General features: G+C 50.3%; 1 protein-coding gene across 2 annotated transcripts in view; it reads right to left on the minus strand.

Moving 5' to 3' along the window:
* Positions 1-5,490, minus strand: part of LOC132405668 (synaptopodin) — a 137,627-nt gene extending 132,137 nt beyond the window's left edge. For both annotated transcript variants that reach the window (XM_059990671.1, XM_059990670.1), the window contains exon 1: positions 5,362-5,490. The gene's annotated coding sequence lies outside the window, so the exon portion shown is untranslated. The remainder of the gene's footprint in view (positions 1-5,361) is intronic.
* Between the last annotated feature and the right edge of the window lie 11,238 nt (positions 5,491-16,728).

Below are 16,728 nucleotides of genomic sequence, written 5' to 3' on the forward strand. Positions count from 1 at the left end.
AGCTTAATGTGAAAAAGACTAAGGAGCTGGTGGTGGACCTGAGGAGGGCTAAGGCACCGGTGACCCCTGTTTCCATCCAAGGGCTCAGTGTGGACATGGTGGAGGATTACAAATACCTGGGGATACGAATGGACAATCAACTGGACTGGTCAAGGAACACTGAGGCTGTCTACAAGAAGGGTCAGAGCCGTCTCTATTTCCTGAGGAGACTGAGGTCCTTTAACATCTGCCGGACGACACTGAGGATGTTCTACGAGTCTGTGGTGGCCAGTGCTATCATGTTTGCTGTTGTGTGCTGGGGCAGCAGGCTGAGGGTAGCAGACACCAACAGAATGAACAAACTCATTCGTAAGGACAGTGATGTTGTGGGGGTGGAACTGGACTCTCTGACGATGGTGTCTGAAAGGAGGATGCTGTCCAAGTTGCATGCCATCTTGGACAATGTCTCCCATCCACTCCATAATGTACTGGTTAGGCACAGGAGTACATTCAGCCAGACTCATTCCACCGAGATGTAACACTGAGTGTCACAGGAAGTCATTCCTGCCTGTGGCCATCAAACTTTACAACTCCTCCCTCGGAGTGTCAGACACCCTGAGCCAATAGGCTGGTCCTGGACTTATTTCCACCTGGCATAATTGACCTATTATTATATAATTATTTATGGTTTTATATTGCTATTTTTCTTCACTATTCTTGGTTGGTGCGACAGTAACGAAACCCAATTTCCCTTGGGATCAATAAAGTATGTCTGTCTGTCTGTCTGTCTGTTATTCTACAGATATGCAGTAGAGAGTATCCCAACAAGCTATGTCACTACCTGGATACAGAAAATGCACTGTGGCGGGCAGGAAGCCTCTACGATGGGTAGTCAAATCTGTCCAAGCATCTCTGGCACCAGCCTATCCAGCATCAAGGCTCTATATACAGAAAAATGCCGGAAAAGGACGGTAACATCAGAAAGGATCTCACCCACCCTGCTCATGGACTGTTTGTCCCACTCCCACTGGGGAGGAGGCTACGTAGCATCCACACCAGGACCACCAGACTCAAAAACAGTTACTTTCCCAAGCAGTATGGCTGACCAGCACCCCCACCCACTAACCCACCCCTCCATAGCCCAACCACCACTACTTTATCATTTCCTGTCAGTCACCTTACAGACACTCCTGTGTCTAGTGTCACTTTAAGGACGTGTAGTACAATTAATCTATGTATTTAAACTATCTAATGCATCTGTATTTATCGTGTTTTTTTAGTTAAAGCATTTCTATTTGTGTTTTTTGTGCTGTATCAGATCAGGAGAAGCAATTATTTTGTTCTCCTTTACACTTGTGTATTGGAAGTAACATTAAACAATCACGATAACAAGGCTGGGAGACCAACTTTCTTTCTGGGAGGCAGCATGGAATAATCCTGGGATAGGTGAAACCAAATTTTGCTTCAAGCGGCAGAGATGTCCCAAACCGCACTTTGCAAACTTGGCTGAGTTCACGTGGCAGATGTGACCCAACACGTCTGTACAGACGCCCCTATGAATCAGTGAAATTTACCCTCGGCTTTGACTTACAGCCGAAAAGAGTTTTACGGAGCCAGAATGATCACTCAGACCTTTCCAGATAACAGAAAACAGATGGAAAATGAGTGATTTTTATCTGTCCTGCTTCCTCTTCCCATCTGTGGGTCAGTCTGTACCTGATCACAGAGCAGTGTGTAGACGGAGGTCAGACAGGAATGGAGGGTCAGGAGGAACAGCTTATTTTGGGGTTCAGCTGCAAATACCGAGTTATAGAACATAGAACAGAACAGCAAAGGTCAGGCCCTTCAGCCCACAATGCTGTGCCAGCCTTTTAATCTATTTTAAGACCAATCTAACCCTTTGCTCCCACATAGCCCTCCATTTTCCTATCATCCACCTGCCCAGCTAAGAGATTCTTATTTCCCACTAACGTACCTGCCTCCATCACCCCCCCAGGCAGTGTGACTTACCCACCCACCACTCCCTGTGTAAAAAAACCTACCTCTGGCACCCTCCCCCCCCATACTTTCCACCAATTACTTTAAAATTATGCCTCCTCGTGTTATTTTCCGATTTCCTCTTACATCCAATTCTTTTCAAGTTCAAGTTTATTGTTATTCAACCATGCACATATATGTAGCTAAACAAGACAATGTTCCTCTGGACCAGGGGGCACAACACCGTACACAGAACTTACACACAACTCTACACCTGTTTACCACCAAATGAAACAACGTTCCTCCAGGCCAGGAGGCACAACACAGCACATTTAACTCACACACATAACACAAAGTAGTTTTACCAGAAATAAATCTACAAACAATCAGGTGCATTTACCACACAAGGTAAAAAGTAAACAGTGTAACGCCACTGGTGCTTCATACGTGATGAGACCTGGGTGGTGGCTGGGAGTTCAGTTGCCTCAGAACCTTGCCTCAGAACCTTGGCAAAGAACCTTGCCTCAGAACCTTGCCTCAGAACCTTGGCAAAGAACCTTGCCTCAGAACCTTGGCAAAGAACCTTGCCTCAGAACCTTGGCAAAGAAGCTGTTTCCCATCCTACAGTCCTTGTCCTAATGCTATGGTACCTTCTGCCTGATGGTAGGGGGTCATGGAGATTGTGGACGGATTGGAGGGATCATTGACGATGATGCCCTCTGTACGCAACTCTCTAGATAAGTCTCTCTGATGGGTGTAAGAGAGACCCCGATAATCCCCTCAGGAGTCCTCGCTGTCCTTTGTAGGGACTTGCCGTCAGATGCCCAACAATTTCTGTACCAGTGATGCAGCGGGTGGACGCTCCCAATGGTGGGCTGTAAAAATTAGTTAGAAATGGGGGAGGGCTTTTTAACCTATTCCAAGATCAATCTAACCCCCCCTCCCACATAGCCCTCCATTTTTCTATCATCCACGTGGCTATCTGAGTCTCTTAAATGTTCCCAAAGTGTCTGCCTCAACCACCACCCCTGCTGTTTCAAAACCCTACCTCTGACATCCCCCCTGCACTTTCGTCCAATAAGATCCCCCCCACCCATTCCTCTAAACTCCAGCGAGAGCCATACACGTTAACCCTTTTATTTCCGGGATCATTCTCCTGAACCTCGTCTGGACCCTGGTCAAACGGCAGAGCGGTTACTCAGTGGACCGAGGCGAGAGGAGAGACAGAGAGAGCGGATCTCTGGAGAGACAGAGGGAGCAGATCTCCTGAGAGACAGAGGGAGCGGATCTCCGGAGAGACGGAGAGAGCGGATCTCCAGAGAGACGGAGAGAGCGGATCTGCGGAGAGACAGAGGGAGCGGATCTGCGGAGAGACGGAGAGAGCGGATCTGCGGAGAGACAGAGGGAGCGGATCTGCGGAGAGACAGAGGGAGCGGATCTGCGGAGAGACAGAGAGAGCGGATCTCCGGAGAGACGGAGAGAGCGGATCTGCGGAGTGACGGAGAGAGCGGATCTGCGGAGAGACAGAGGGAGCGGATCTGCGGAGAGACAGAGAGAGCGGATCTCCGGAGTGACGGAGAGAGCGGATCTGCGGAGAGACGGAGAGAGCGGATCTGCGGAGAGACAGAGAGAGCGGATCTCCGGAGAGACGGAGAGAGCGGATCTGCGGAGTGACGGAGAGAGCGGATCTGCGGAGAGACAGAGGGAGCGGATCTGCGGAGAGACAGAGAGAGCGGATCTCCGGAGTGACGGAGAGAGCGGATCTGCGGAGAGACGGAGAGAGCGGATCTGCGGAGAGACGGAGAGAACGGATCTGCGGAGTGACGGAGGGAGCGGATCTCCGGAGAGACAGAGGGATCTCCGGAGAGACAGAGGGAGCGGATCTCCGGAGAGACGGAGGGAGCGGGTCTCCGGAGAGACGGAGGGAGCGGATCTCCGGAGAGACGGAGGGAGCGGATCTGCGGAGAGACGGAGGGAGCGGATCTCCGGAGAGACAGAGGGATCTCCGGAGAGACAGAGGGAGCGGATCTCCGGAGTGACAGAGGGAGCGGATCTCCGGAGTGACAGAGGGAGCGGATCTCCGGAGTGACGGAGGGAGCGGGTCTCCGGAGAGACAGAGGGATCTCCGGAGAGACAGAGGGATCTCCGGAGAGACAGAGGGAGCGGATCTCCGGAGTGACGGAGGGAGCGGGTCTCCGGAGAGACAGAGGGATCTCCGGAGAGACAGAGGGAGCGGATCTCCGGAGTGACGGAGGGAGCGGGTCTCCGGAGAGACAGAGGGATCTCCGGAGAGACAGAGGGAGCGGATCTCCGGAGTGACGGAGGGAGCGGATCTCCGGAGAGACAGAGGGATCTCCGGAGAGACAGAGGGAGCGGATCTCCGGAGTGACAGAGGGAGCGGATCTCCGGAGTGACAGAGGGAGCGGATCTCCGGAGTGACAGAGGGAGCGGATCTGCGGAGAGACGGAGGGAGCGGATCTCCGGAGAGACGGAGGGAGCGGAGGAACTCAGCCGGTCTGGCGGTAACTGTAGCGGGGTGATACGGAGGGGCCACTGCACAGGATCATAAGCTTCAGAAAGTTGTGAACTCAGTCAGCAACATCATGGGCACTGGCCCAGTCAAGGTGATGCGTCAAAAAGGCGGCATCCATCATTACGGACCCCCATCACCCGGGACATGCCCTCTTCTCATTGATACCATCAGAGAGGAGGCACAGGAGCCTGAAGACTCACACTCAATGATTCGGGAACAGCTTCTTCCCCTGCGCCATCAGATTTCTGAATGGACAATGAACCCATGAACACTCCCTCAGTATGTTTCTATCTTTGCACTACTTATTTAATTTATTATATAAATACTTATTATTGTAATTCATTGTTATTATTATTATTTATTGCGATGTGCTACTGCCGCAAAGACAACAAATTTCACGACATATGCCAGTGATATTGAACCCGATTCTGATTATCTCCTCTGAGAAAGTTTACTCTGTCCCTTTACCTCGCCCACCCCATTGTACAAGGCACCTCAACCCCCCCCCCCCCAATCTCCTCGCCCGTCTTGCCCTCTATTTTTTGAGTGCATCGTATCGTCTGCATATTCTGGCCCCGAACGGGTAAATAATTCTCGGGCGAGCCCTGCTCGCGGGTGGATGGTATTTGAGGGGCAGTGTGGGTATGTCGGGCCGAAAGCCGCGATCGGACTCCTGTGTTGCTGACCACTCTGTGGACCTGATGAAGGGTCTCGGCACGAAACGGCGACTGTTTATCCCCGTCCCAGAGATGCTGCCCGACCTGCTGAGTTCCTGCAGCAGTTCGCGTGTTCAGTGTCTGCCCGGGGTTCGCCCTGTCCTCGCCGCATCGAGCCCGCTTTCTGCCCGCGAACCCGCACCAGTGACACCCTACCTGGTCCGTTCCGAGGGGTCGTGCAGCTCGGAGCCGAGACGCAGAAAGTGAGAGACAGACAGATGTGTGGCTTCTGTTAGCGGCAAGCCTCTCCCTCGTCGCTGCCACTTACACAGGCGGGGAGGAGAGTGCGGAGGGGAGGGAGGTGAATCTGAAACACTATTTCCTTTGTTGACCTAGTTAGCAGTCCAACTGGGGTTAAACAAACCCAAACTGTTACAGCTACCGTAGAGATGCTGACATCTCTCGCTCTCTCTGACTCTCTCTCTCTCTCCCCGTGTGTGTCTTTCTCTGTCTGTCTGTCCCTCTCTCTCTCCCTCCCTCCTCTCCCTCCCTCCTCTCTCTCCCCCTCTCTCGCCCCCCTCTCTCTGACTCTCTCTCTCCCCCTCTCCCTCTCTCTCTCTCTCTCTCTCTCTCTCTGACTCTCTCCCTCTCTGACTCTCTCTCTCCCTGTGTGTCTTTCTCTGTCTGTCTGTCCCCCCCTCTCCCTCTCTCTTCCCCTCTCCCTCTCTCTGTCTTTCTTTCTTTCTGTCTCTCTTGCCCCTCTCTCCTTCTCTCGAAAATATCTTTGTTAGAGAGGAGAGCCAAAAAAAACCTCAGAATTTTTAGATTCACGATTCAAGATAGTTTAATGTAATTTCCAGAGCACAGGATAAAGGAGCTGAAATAATTGTTGCTCCAGATCTGATTGAACACAAAAACACAATAAGATGAAGACCACAATAATAACAGAAAAACACAATAAATATAAATACATGATATCTTATATACATAGATTGATCGTATGTCTGTAAAGTGACACTAGGCACAGGAGTGTCTGTACGTAAGGTGACTGACAGGAAATGATAAAGTAGTGGTGGTTGGGGGAGTGGAGGGGTGGGTTAGTGGGTGGGGGTGTTGACCAGCCTCACTGCTTGGGGAAAGGAACTGTTTTCAAGTCTGGTGGTCCTGGGGTGGTACACCTGATAGGAATGGGACAGACGGCCCATGATCATATCTTCTCTGCTGAATATATCTTTGTTAGAGAAGAAAGCAAATGACCTCAGACTTTTAAAATGTTTGGGTTACGAGTCTTGAAGAGCTCAAAACTTTACAGTGGTGAGAGGGGACGAGCGAGAACTTGTCTTGAAGTTAGTCATCGCTCTGCGTCTTGGCAAGGTTACCGGCTGGTAGCTGAAGGGTTTTAATTTTTTTCTGTTCTTCATGAGTGCATTAACCTCCCTAGTGAGTCCGTATCTTCCTCACCATTAGAGGGATCAGTCCATCTTTCCCCTTGGTTAGTTCGGGGGGAAAATACCAAAATTGGAGAGAAAAGAGAGCACACCCCAGTACTCCCTAAGAACAGGTGTAGGAGGCTGCTGCCAGGACTACGGGGCCTGCATCACAGGGAGAGGAGGTCCAGCCTCAGTCTTCATTCCTTGGAAGGTAGGAGATGGAGGGGGAGAGACGACCTTACGGAAGTGTTATGAGAAGCATAAGGTAACAGTATTTTCCCCAGGGCAGGGAAGTCCAAAAATAGGGGGCATAGATGTAGGGTAAAAGGCAGAAGATTTAAAAGGGACCTGAGGGGCAACTTTTCCGGCCAGAAGGTGGTGAGTTTACGGAACGAGCTTCCGGAGAAGGTGGTTGAGAAGCAGTTGGACAGGTACATGGAGGGGTAGGGCCTGGAGAAATTTAAAACGCTGGAGACACTTGGTACGTCACCTAAAACACTCACAAATTTCTACAGATGCAGAGGGGAGAGCAATCTAACCGGTTGCATCACAGTCTGATATGGGGGGGGGGGGTTGTTACTCCACAGGATCGGGGTAAGCTGCAGAGAGTGTAAACTCAGTCAGCTCCATCACGGGCACTGGCCTCCCCAGCATCCAGGACATCGTCAAGGAGCAATGCCTCAAAAAGATGGCATCCATCATTAAGAACCCCCATCACCCAGGACATGCCCTCTTCTCATTGCTACCATCAGGGAGGAGGTACAGGAGCCTGAAGACACACACTCAATGATTCAGGAACAGCTTCTTCCCCTTCACCATCAGATTTCTGAATGGACAATGAACCCATGAACACTAACTCACTTTTTTTTGCACTACTTATTAATTCAACTATTTAAAAATAAACATATTTATACCTACTGTAATTCACGGTTTTTCTCTATGATTATGTATTGCATTGTGCTGCTGTTGCAAAGTTAACAAATTTCACGAGGCATGGCAGTGATATTAAGCCTGATTCTAATTCATCAGTCAGGCCGTTGAGTATTGGAGCTGGGATGTTGTTAAAGTTTAAGGTGCACAAGATAATAAGAGGCAGAGATCATTGGACTGCAGAGATATTTTCCCAGGGTGGAATTGGCAAAAATGAGGGAGCATAACTTTAAAGTGTTTGGAGGAAAGTATAGGGTGGATGTCAGAGGTAGGTTTTTACACAGAGTGTGGTGGGTGTGTGGAACACCCTGCCAGGAGTGGTGGTAGAGGCAGGTACATAGAAACATAGAAAACCTACAGCACAGTACAGGCCCTTTGGCCCACAAAGCTGCGCCAAACATGTCCCTACCTAGGATTACCCATAGCCCTCTGTTTTTCTAAGCTCCATGTACCTATCCAGGAGTCTCTTAAAAGACCCTATCGTATCCGCCTCCACCACCGTCACCGGCAGCCCATTCCATACACTCACCGCTCTCTGAGTGAAAAAACTGACCTTTAATGTAAACTGCATTAGGGACATTTAAGAGACTCTTAGATAGGCACGTTGTTGATAGAAACGTGCAGGATTATGTGGGAGGGAAGGGTTGGATTAATTTGGGAGTAGGTTAAAGGGTCAGCACAACATCGTGGGCCAAAGGGCCTGAACTATTCTGGGATTTAAGTAAACATGCAGGTACAGCAGGCAGTGAAGAAAGCTAATGGCATGCTGGCCTTCATAACAAGAGGAATTGAGTATAGGAGCAAAGAGGTCCTTCTGCAGTTGTACAGGGCCCTGGTGAGACCCCACCTGAAGTATTGTGTGCAGTTTTGGTCTCCAAATTTGAGGAAGGACATTCTTGCTATTGAGGGAGTGCAGCGTAGATTCACAAGGTTAATTCCCGGGATGGCGGGACTGTCATACGTTGAAAGATTGGAGCAACTGGGCTTGTATACACTGGAATTTAGAAGGATGAGAGGGGATCTGATTGAAACATAAGATTATTAAGGGATTGGACATGCCAGAGGCAGGAAACATGTTCCCGATGTTGGGGGAGTCCAGAACCAGGGGCCACAGTTTAAGAATAAGGGGTAGGCCATTTAGAACGGAGTTCAGGAAAAACTTTTTCACCCAGAGAGTTGTGGATCTATGGAATGCTCTGCTTCGGAAGGCAGTGGAGGCCAATTCTCTGGATGCTTTCAAGAAAGAGTTAGATAGAGCTCTTAAAGATAGTGGAGTCAAGGGATATGGGGAGAAGGCAGGAATGGGGTACTGATTGTGGATGATCAGCCATGATCACAGTGAATGACGGTGCTGGCTAGAAGGGCTGAATGGCCTACTCCTGCCCCTACTGTCTATTTATGAGTTCAAGCTGGCAGGGGACTGGTGTGGCTGAGTCCATCTTATCGTACTAGGTTATTGTTCAATCATGGGGGTGAGTCTAGGACCAGAGGGCACAAGATCAGAATACAAGAACATCCGTTTAGAACAGAGATGAGGATTCAGCCAGAGGGAGGCGAATCTGTGGAGTTCATTGCCGCAGACGGCTGTGAGGGACAAATCATTGGGTGTAATTAAGGCAGAGGATGAAAGGTTCTTCTTCATTAGTGATGGGTCAAAGGTTACGGGGAGAAGGCAGGAGAATGGGATTGAGGGGATAATAAATCAGCCATGATAGAATGGCAGGACCCTCGATGGGTTGAATGGCCTAATTCTGCTCCTATATCTTCTGGTCAATGGTCAATAGTCTTCCAACAAACTTCTCTCAGGGATAAGAGTACATCAATATAGCCACAGCTGTGCTGTTAATGAACCTAATCATCTGCATATTTCTGAAGTTAGCTGAGTTGGAAAAAGTCTGCGTAATAATCCTGAATCATTTAAGCTTTATGACATATTTTATAACAAACTGTTTTCGCTTGCAAGAGTCCCAGAGGTGTAGGCCTTAACGAGATGCCGGCTCCATATCCTCACACGGTGTCGTTTGCCAAATGCTGAAACAAAGACATGTTCTATTTTTGTGGTCTTGGCTAATTACCTGGCTCAGCACACTGGAGGTTCATTTCTTGCTGTTAGATTTTCCATTCTAGACCACAAAACATAATAGCAGAATTGGGCCATTCAGCCCATCGAGTCTGTTCTGCCACTCCATCGTGGCTGACTTATTATCCCTCTCAACCCCATTCTCCTGCCTTCTCCCCCATAACCTTTGATGCCCTCATTAATCAAGAACTATTTTCAGGAACAGCCTCTTCCCCTCCACCATCAGATTTCTGAATGGATATTGAACCCATGTACACTACTACACTACTTTTATTTGCACTAGTTAATTTCATGTTTTAATGTACAGCATTTCTTATTGTAATTTATAGTTTATTATTATGTATTGCATTGTACCGCTGCCACAAAATAACAGATTTCACGTATGCCGGTGATATTAAACCTGATTGTGATTCTGAACCTATCAGCCTCTGCTTTAAGTATACCCAGTGGCTTGGCCTCCACAGCCATCTGCGGCAATAAATTTCACAGATTCACTACTCTCTGGCTAAAGAAATTCCTCCTCATCCCTGTTCCAATGGGATATCCTTGCATTATGAAGCTGTGCCCTCTGGTGCTAGACTTCCCCATTCCATCTGGGTAGCCCCCAACTTGTTGGCATGAACATCGATTTCTTGAACCTCTGGTAACACATGCCCCCCCCCACTTCCCTTCACCATTCCCCATTCCCCTTTCCCTCTCTCACCTTATCTCCTGATCTGCCAATCACCTCCCTCTGGTGCTCCTCTTTCTTCCATGGCTTTCTGTTCTCTCCTATCAGATTCCTCCTTCTCCAAATCTTTATCCCTTTCACCAATCAACCTCCCAGCTCTTTAATTCACCCCTACCTCCTTCCTGGTTTCACCTATTGCTTTGTGTTACTTCCTCCCCTCCCCTCACATTCTAACTCTGACTCCTCATCAATTTTTTACTCCAGTCCTGATGAAGGGTCTCGGCTCAAAATGTCGACTGTTTACTCTTCTCCATGGATGTGGCCTGACCTGTGGAGTTCCTCCAGCTTCTGCACCTTTCCCCTCGTTTGTGATAGGAAATATCCTCTCCACATCCACTCTATCAATATTTGATAAGTTTCAATGAGATCCGCTCTCATTCCTCTAAACTCCAGTGGGTACAGGCCTAGACAGAGATGAGAATCTGTCCACACATCTCACTGCCCCAGAAAACCAGCCAGTGGAATCAAGGATCACTTCCACTCAAACATTCTCCCTTCTGCCCTCTCAGAAGACATTGAACAGGATGAAACTGAAGAAATTCCTCCTCATCTCTGTTCTAAAGGGACATCCCTGTATTTTGAAGCTGTGCACTCTGGTCCTAGACTCCCCCCCTCAAGGAAATATCCTACCCACCTCCACTCAGTCTAGGCTGTTCAACATCAGACAGGTCCACGGTGGTGTGTGAGTTCGTCCATTGACCTTCATGGACGAGTTAGGGTTATCGTTGCACCAATGGTAGACTTGCATTTCAAACTGATTTCCCATTTCTGTTATGGTGAAGGACGGGTGAGGAGGTTCCCATTCCGACATGTCCGTCCATGTTCTTCTCTACGGCCACAAATAGGCCATTCTCAGGGTAGGGGAGCCACAGCTTGTATTCTGCCTGTGTAGCCTCCAACCTGATGACATGAACATCAGATGCTCCAATTCCTGGTATTTTCTTCATTCTTTTTCCATTCCCCATTCCGGCTCTTCTCCTATTACCTCCCACTGGTGGCCTTCCAATTTCACGTTCTCCCATGGTCCATCATTCTCCTATCAGATTCCTTCATCGTCAGCCCTTTACCTCTTCCACCTATCACCTCCCAGCTTCTCACTCCATCTCCCTTCACCCACTCACTCAGATCCCTTCTCCTCCACCCACCTACCTTCCCCCTCCCCTGGTTTCACCTATCACCTGCCAGCCTTTACTTCTTCCCTCCCCCCCCCCACCCATTCTGGTTCTTTCCTGTTTCTTTCCAGCCCTAATGAAGGGCCTTGGTTGAAGACATCTCTGTAGAAGCTACCTGACCTGCTGAGTTCCTCCAGCATTTTGAATGTGTTCCTGAACCTGGTGGAGTGGGTCTGTACCACCTGCCCAAAGGCAGTATTGGAAAGAGGACATGGTCCTTGGTGGTCTTCTTCGGCAGCACCTCCTCTATATGTTGTCAGTGCCCGTGATGGACCAAGCTGTGTCTACTTTCTGCAGCCTCTTGTGTTCCTGTGCATCCAAACTACTGTATCAGCCTCGCAATGTATCAAAGCTGAGCTCATTAATTCCAGTTTAGAATGTACGAGTTGGGCCAAATGGACAGTTTCTGTGCTGCAGAAGTCAGTGAGGGCCTGGAGTTGTAAGGATTGGGGCAGATCCAGCCCGTGAGATCGGTGAGGGATTTTGACAGTGGGAATTCACGAAAAGCAGATGGAATAAATGTTCGAACAAAGTGTTTCAGAACTCCCTGCTGAGAAGCCTGCCTTTAATCTTTCAATTATTCCCAGTCCTTTCGTCCCCAAAGAACCATTTCTCTCCATCCATCTAATATATTCTCATTAAAATCCCAAAAACTAATTATATCGACACTTAATATTCCAGTGAACACAGCCCAGGTTGTGCAGTCTCTGTAATTCTATCTCCATTAGAATATTATTTATTTATTTATTTTAAATGTTGGACTTTCATGTCAGAACCAAGGACTCAGCGGTGGAGACCGGGCACCCTCGCAGGTGGGCAGCTGAACGGGGTTGACAACAACGCTAGTGACAGACTGCACGTTCCTGTCTGTTTGAGTTTCATTGTGTTTGTGTTAACTCCCTTCCTTTTGTTTCAGTCTTGTCAAGTCTTGACCAAAGCATAGCGATGACAACGTTCCCAGCTTACCTCAGTCCGCATTCCAGGAAAGCAGATTACAATTTAGATCGATGCTGTGAAGCGGCGGTGTTAGTTCATTATTAAGATATTGCTTCCAAGCTGCAGTGACAGTGGTAGGTTTTAGTTTAAGAGTTTTAGACTTTGTTTGAATTTCCTTTTGTTCTGTACAGTTCTTATTAAAAGTCAGTGAAGTTCTTTTCGCTGTCGTGTCTGTCCTCTGCACCTGAGCCAGCAGCGAACACCCTGTCAGAGACAGCGTGGAGTGGGCCCTGCTGACCAGCAACCCTGTCTTTAACAATAGCCTCATCTAGGACAATGTACAATTAACCTACGTCCACCAGTGGGAGGAAACCGGAGAACCAGGAGGACACCCACACTCTCACAGGGAGAATGTACAAACTTCTTACAGAAGATGTCAGAATTGAACTCTAATACCTCGAGCTGTAACAGCGTCACATTAACCACTACGCTACTGTGGCACCCACAGAAAATCCGCACTTAATATTCTAGTGAATACAACCTTAATATTTCCAGTGAATAGAAAGCTTTTGGCTCATTGACCTTCATAAATCAGTGTATTGAGTACAGGAGGTGGGATGTTATGTTGAACTTGTGTAAGACATTGGTGAGGTCTAATTTGGAGTATTGTGTGCAGTTCTGGCTACCTACCTACAGGAAATACATAAATAAGACTGAAAACAAACCGAGAACATTTATACGGATGTTGCCAGGACTTGATTTCTTGAGCTATAAGGAAAGGTTGAATAGGTTAGGACTTTATTCTCCAGAGTGTAGGAGAATGAGGGGAGATTTAATAGCAGTATCCAAAATCATGAGGGGTATAGATAGGGTAAATTCAAGCAGCCTTTTTCCACTGAGGTTGGGTGAGACTAGAACTAGAGGTCATGGGTTAAGGGTGAAAGGTAAAATGTTTAAGGGGAGCATGAGGGGAGCTTCTTCACTCAGAGGGTGGTGGGAGTGGAATGAGCTGCCAGTGGAAGTGGTGGATGTAGGTGAATTGCAAAATTTAAGATAAATTTGAATAGGTACATGGATGGGAGGGGGATGGGGGGCTGTGGAACAGGTGCAGGCTGATGGGAAGAGGCAGATTAATGGTTTGGCCCTGGCTAGATGGGCCAAAGGGCCTGTTTTTGTGGGGCAGTGTTCTATAACTCTGTGATTCTAACTCAGTCCCAGTTGTATAAAACAGCACCCAATCTATCGTCAGTTTCCAGAGCTGGAGGCTGAAGCAGAGTCATCAGGGAGTGAAACTCACACCTTCCTCCCCGCATTCCTCCGGGAGGACCACAATCCTGTCATAGGGCTTGGAGGCTTGTGTGCCTCAATAACCTGGAGAGCTATGTTGGCTGGAGTCAGGGCTTTACGCTTTGGCTCTTGGAAGGTCAAAGGGTAGAGGCCAGACTAAGAGTGATCCACCAGTCCTCCAGGTTCAGGGGCTCAGCTCAGGGCCAATACCCCTGACTGGGCCTACAGAAAGAGCAACGAAGAATCCTTCTACATCTGAGTGTGACGGTATTCCTGAGTCTCCAGCATGAAAACTGAGAGGAAGCCACTGGGACGTTGAAGGAAGTCATGAACATTGACAAGACCAAGACCAAAATGGCCAAGAGCTGGCAGAGATAGAGGATGTTCATTGCTGCCGCAAAAGCCAGTGGCAAAAGGGGCAGTACAAAAGTACACCCCTCACTTTACCGATGCCCCCAGGAATGGTAAGGGAGGGTTCCAATTTTGCTATAGTTTTGCTGGGGTCTGCAAGAATAGCATCTGTGTACCTAACTTCAGGCAGAGGCAGTGCACATGCTCCTGTCTAAATCAACGGTGCTGACGTTGTGAGAGTTGATAACTTTAAGTTCCTAGTAGTGTACATCACCAAGTGCCTCTCCTGATCCAACTACATTGATGTCACAGCCGGGAATGCTTCTACTTCATCAGGAGGACAAAGAAATTCAGCTTGTCCGCATCAATGCTTCACAGTGTTTAGCAGTGCACCACAGACATCATCCAGTCCGGATGCATCACAGCTCAGTACAGAACTGCTCTGCCTGAGACCACAGGAAACTGCAGAGAGTTGTGGGCACAGGCCCACAGCCTCAGCCTCGTTTCACACTCAGCAGAGTAAAATGTCACTGAGCTCATAGACATGAAGCCCGGAGCAGGCCCACAGCCTCAACCTCAGTTCACACTCAGAGGAGCAGGCCCACAGCCTCAGCCTTGGTTCACACTCAGAGGAGCAGGCCCACAGCCTCAGCCTCGGTTCACACTCAGAGGAGCAGGCCCCCAGCCTCAACCTCGGTTCACACTCAGAGGAGCAGGCCCACAGCCTCAGCCTCGGTTCACACTCAGAGGAGCAGGCCCGCAGCCTCAACCTCAGTTCACGCACAAGCGGAGCAAGCCTTCAGCCTCAGCCTTGGTTCACACTCAGCGGAGCAGGCCCACAGCGAGCCTCGGTTCACACTCAGAGGAGCAGGCCCGCAGCCTCAACCTCAGTTCACGCTCAGCGGAGCAGGCCTTCAGCCTCAACCTCAGTTCACACTCAGCGGAGCAGGCCCACAGCCTCAGCCTCGATTCACACTCAGCGGAGCAGGCCTACAGCCTCAGCCTCGGTTCACACTCAGCGGAGCAGGCCCACAGCCTCAACCTCGGTTCACACTCAGCGGAGCAGGCCCACAGCCTCAGCCTCGGTTCACACTCAGCGGAGCAGGCCCACAGCCTCAGCCTCGGTTCACACTCAGCGGAGCAGGCCCACAGCCTCAGCCTCGGTTCACACTCAGCGGAGCAGGCCCACAGCCTCAGCCTCGGTTCACACTCAGCGGAGCTGTGGTGAACTATGTGCCTGTCGGGACACGCCCCTGCTGACTGCTCCTGTGGCTCCTCCCACAGGCCCCTGTATAAAGGAGACCTGCGGCCTGACGCTCGGCCTCAGTCTCCAGGACCTTGTATGATAGACACTCACTCCTGGTTCCTTCTTCCAGTCAATAAAAGCCGATATCTCGCCTACGTCTCAGTGTGAGTTATTGATGGTGCATCAATTTTATTGACTGGAAGTTTTAAAACATGGAACCCGTTTTGCGTCCGGACCGGTTGGATTTGGACCCTCAAGACCCTGACGCAGCTCTCGCTTTTGAACACTGGCTTGCATGCTTCCAATCGTACTTGGCGGAGCTTCGTGCGACTGAACCCGCCGTTATGCACAGAATCCTACTCTCGAGGGTCTCCTCCAAAGTTTACTCCTTTATCCGGGACCTGCCGACCTACGAAGGGGCACTGGACGCCCTCAAACGACAGTACCTGCGGCCGGTGAACACCGTCTACGCAAGACATCGCTTAGCTACCCGGCAACAGCGGCCTGGCGAATCGTGCGCTGAGTTTCTCCGAGCACTACAGACACTCGTCCGAGCTTGTGACTGCAAGACGCTCACGGCAGAACAGCATGCGGAGCTGCTGGTGCGAGACGCCTTTGTGACGGGACTGAGGTCAGTGTACATGCGCCAGCGGCTGCTGGAGAACTCGGATCTTACCTTAAGCTCGGCGATAGAGAAGGCCAACGCTCTAGAAGCTGCGCGGCATAACGCCGACGCTGTCCAGTCGCGCGATTCCCCGCCGGTTTCGTGGACGCCTCAGACCCCGCCACCGCCGGCTCCCGGGAGCGAATTCGCCAACGCCGCCGCCAGTCGCCATTCCACGAGCTCCCCGACCCAGACCACGGCTGTGGCCCGTAAGAAACTCGGGCCTTGTTATTTCTGTGGCCAAAAGAAACATCCTCGACAACGCTGTCCAGCGCGAGAAGCGACCTGCTCCAGCTGCGGAAAGCGGGGCCACTTCGCCAAGGTCTGTAAGTCTCAACCTCGAGCGGAGTGCAGCGCTGCGGGTGACACGTGGGGGCCGCCATCTTGCATGCCGGGATGTGGGCGGCCATCTTTGTCGACGTCAGCACGCCCCGCCCCCGATCCTCGGATGCTGACCGGGTACCCCGGATGTGAGCGGCCATCTTTGTCGGCGTCAGCATGCCCCGCCCCCGACCCTCCGATGCTGACCGGGTACCCCGACGGCGATCCAACTCTGGCCACTGTGACTCTCGACCAAAGCGCCCCACACCAGCTTGCAAGGTCCATGATGGACATCCAGGTGGAGGGGCATTGGACTGGATGCCTGTTTGACACGGGCAGCACTGGGAGTTTTATTCACCCGGACACAGTGCAACGCTGCGGACTTGCAACGCGGCCGGTCAGTCGGAGGTTCCATTTGGCCTCTGGGTCGCAGTCC

Source organism: Hypanus sabinus, chromosome 15 (genome assembly GCF_030144855.1).
Source record: "Hypanus sabinus isolate sHypSab1 chromosome 15, sHypSab1.hap1, whole genome shotgun sequence".
Lineage (NCBI taxonomy): Eukaryota > Metazoa > Chordata > Chondrichthyes > Myliobatiformes > Dasyatidae > Hypanus > Hypanus sabinus.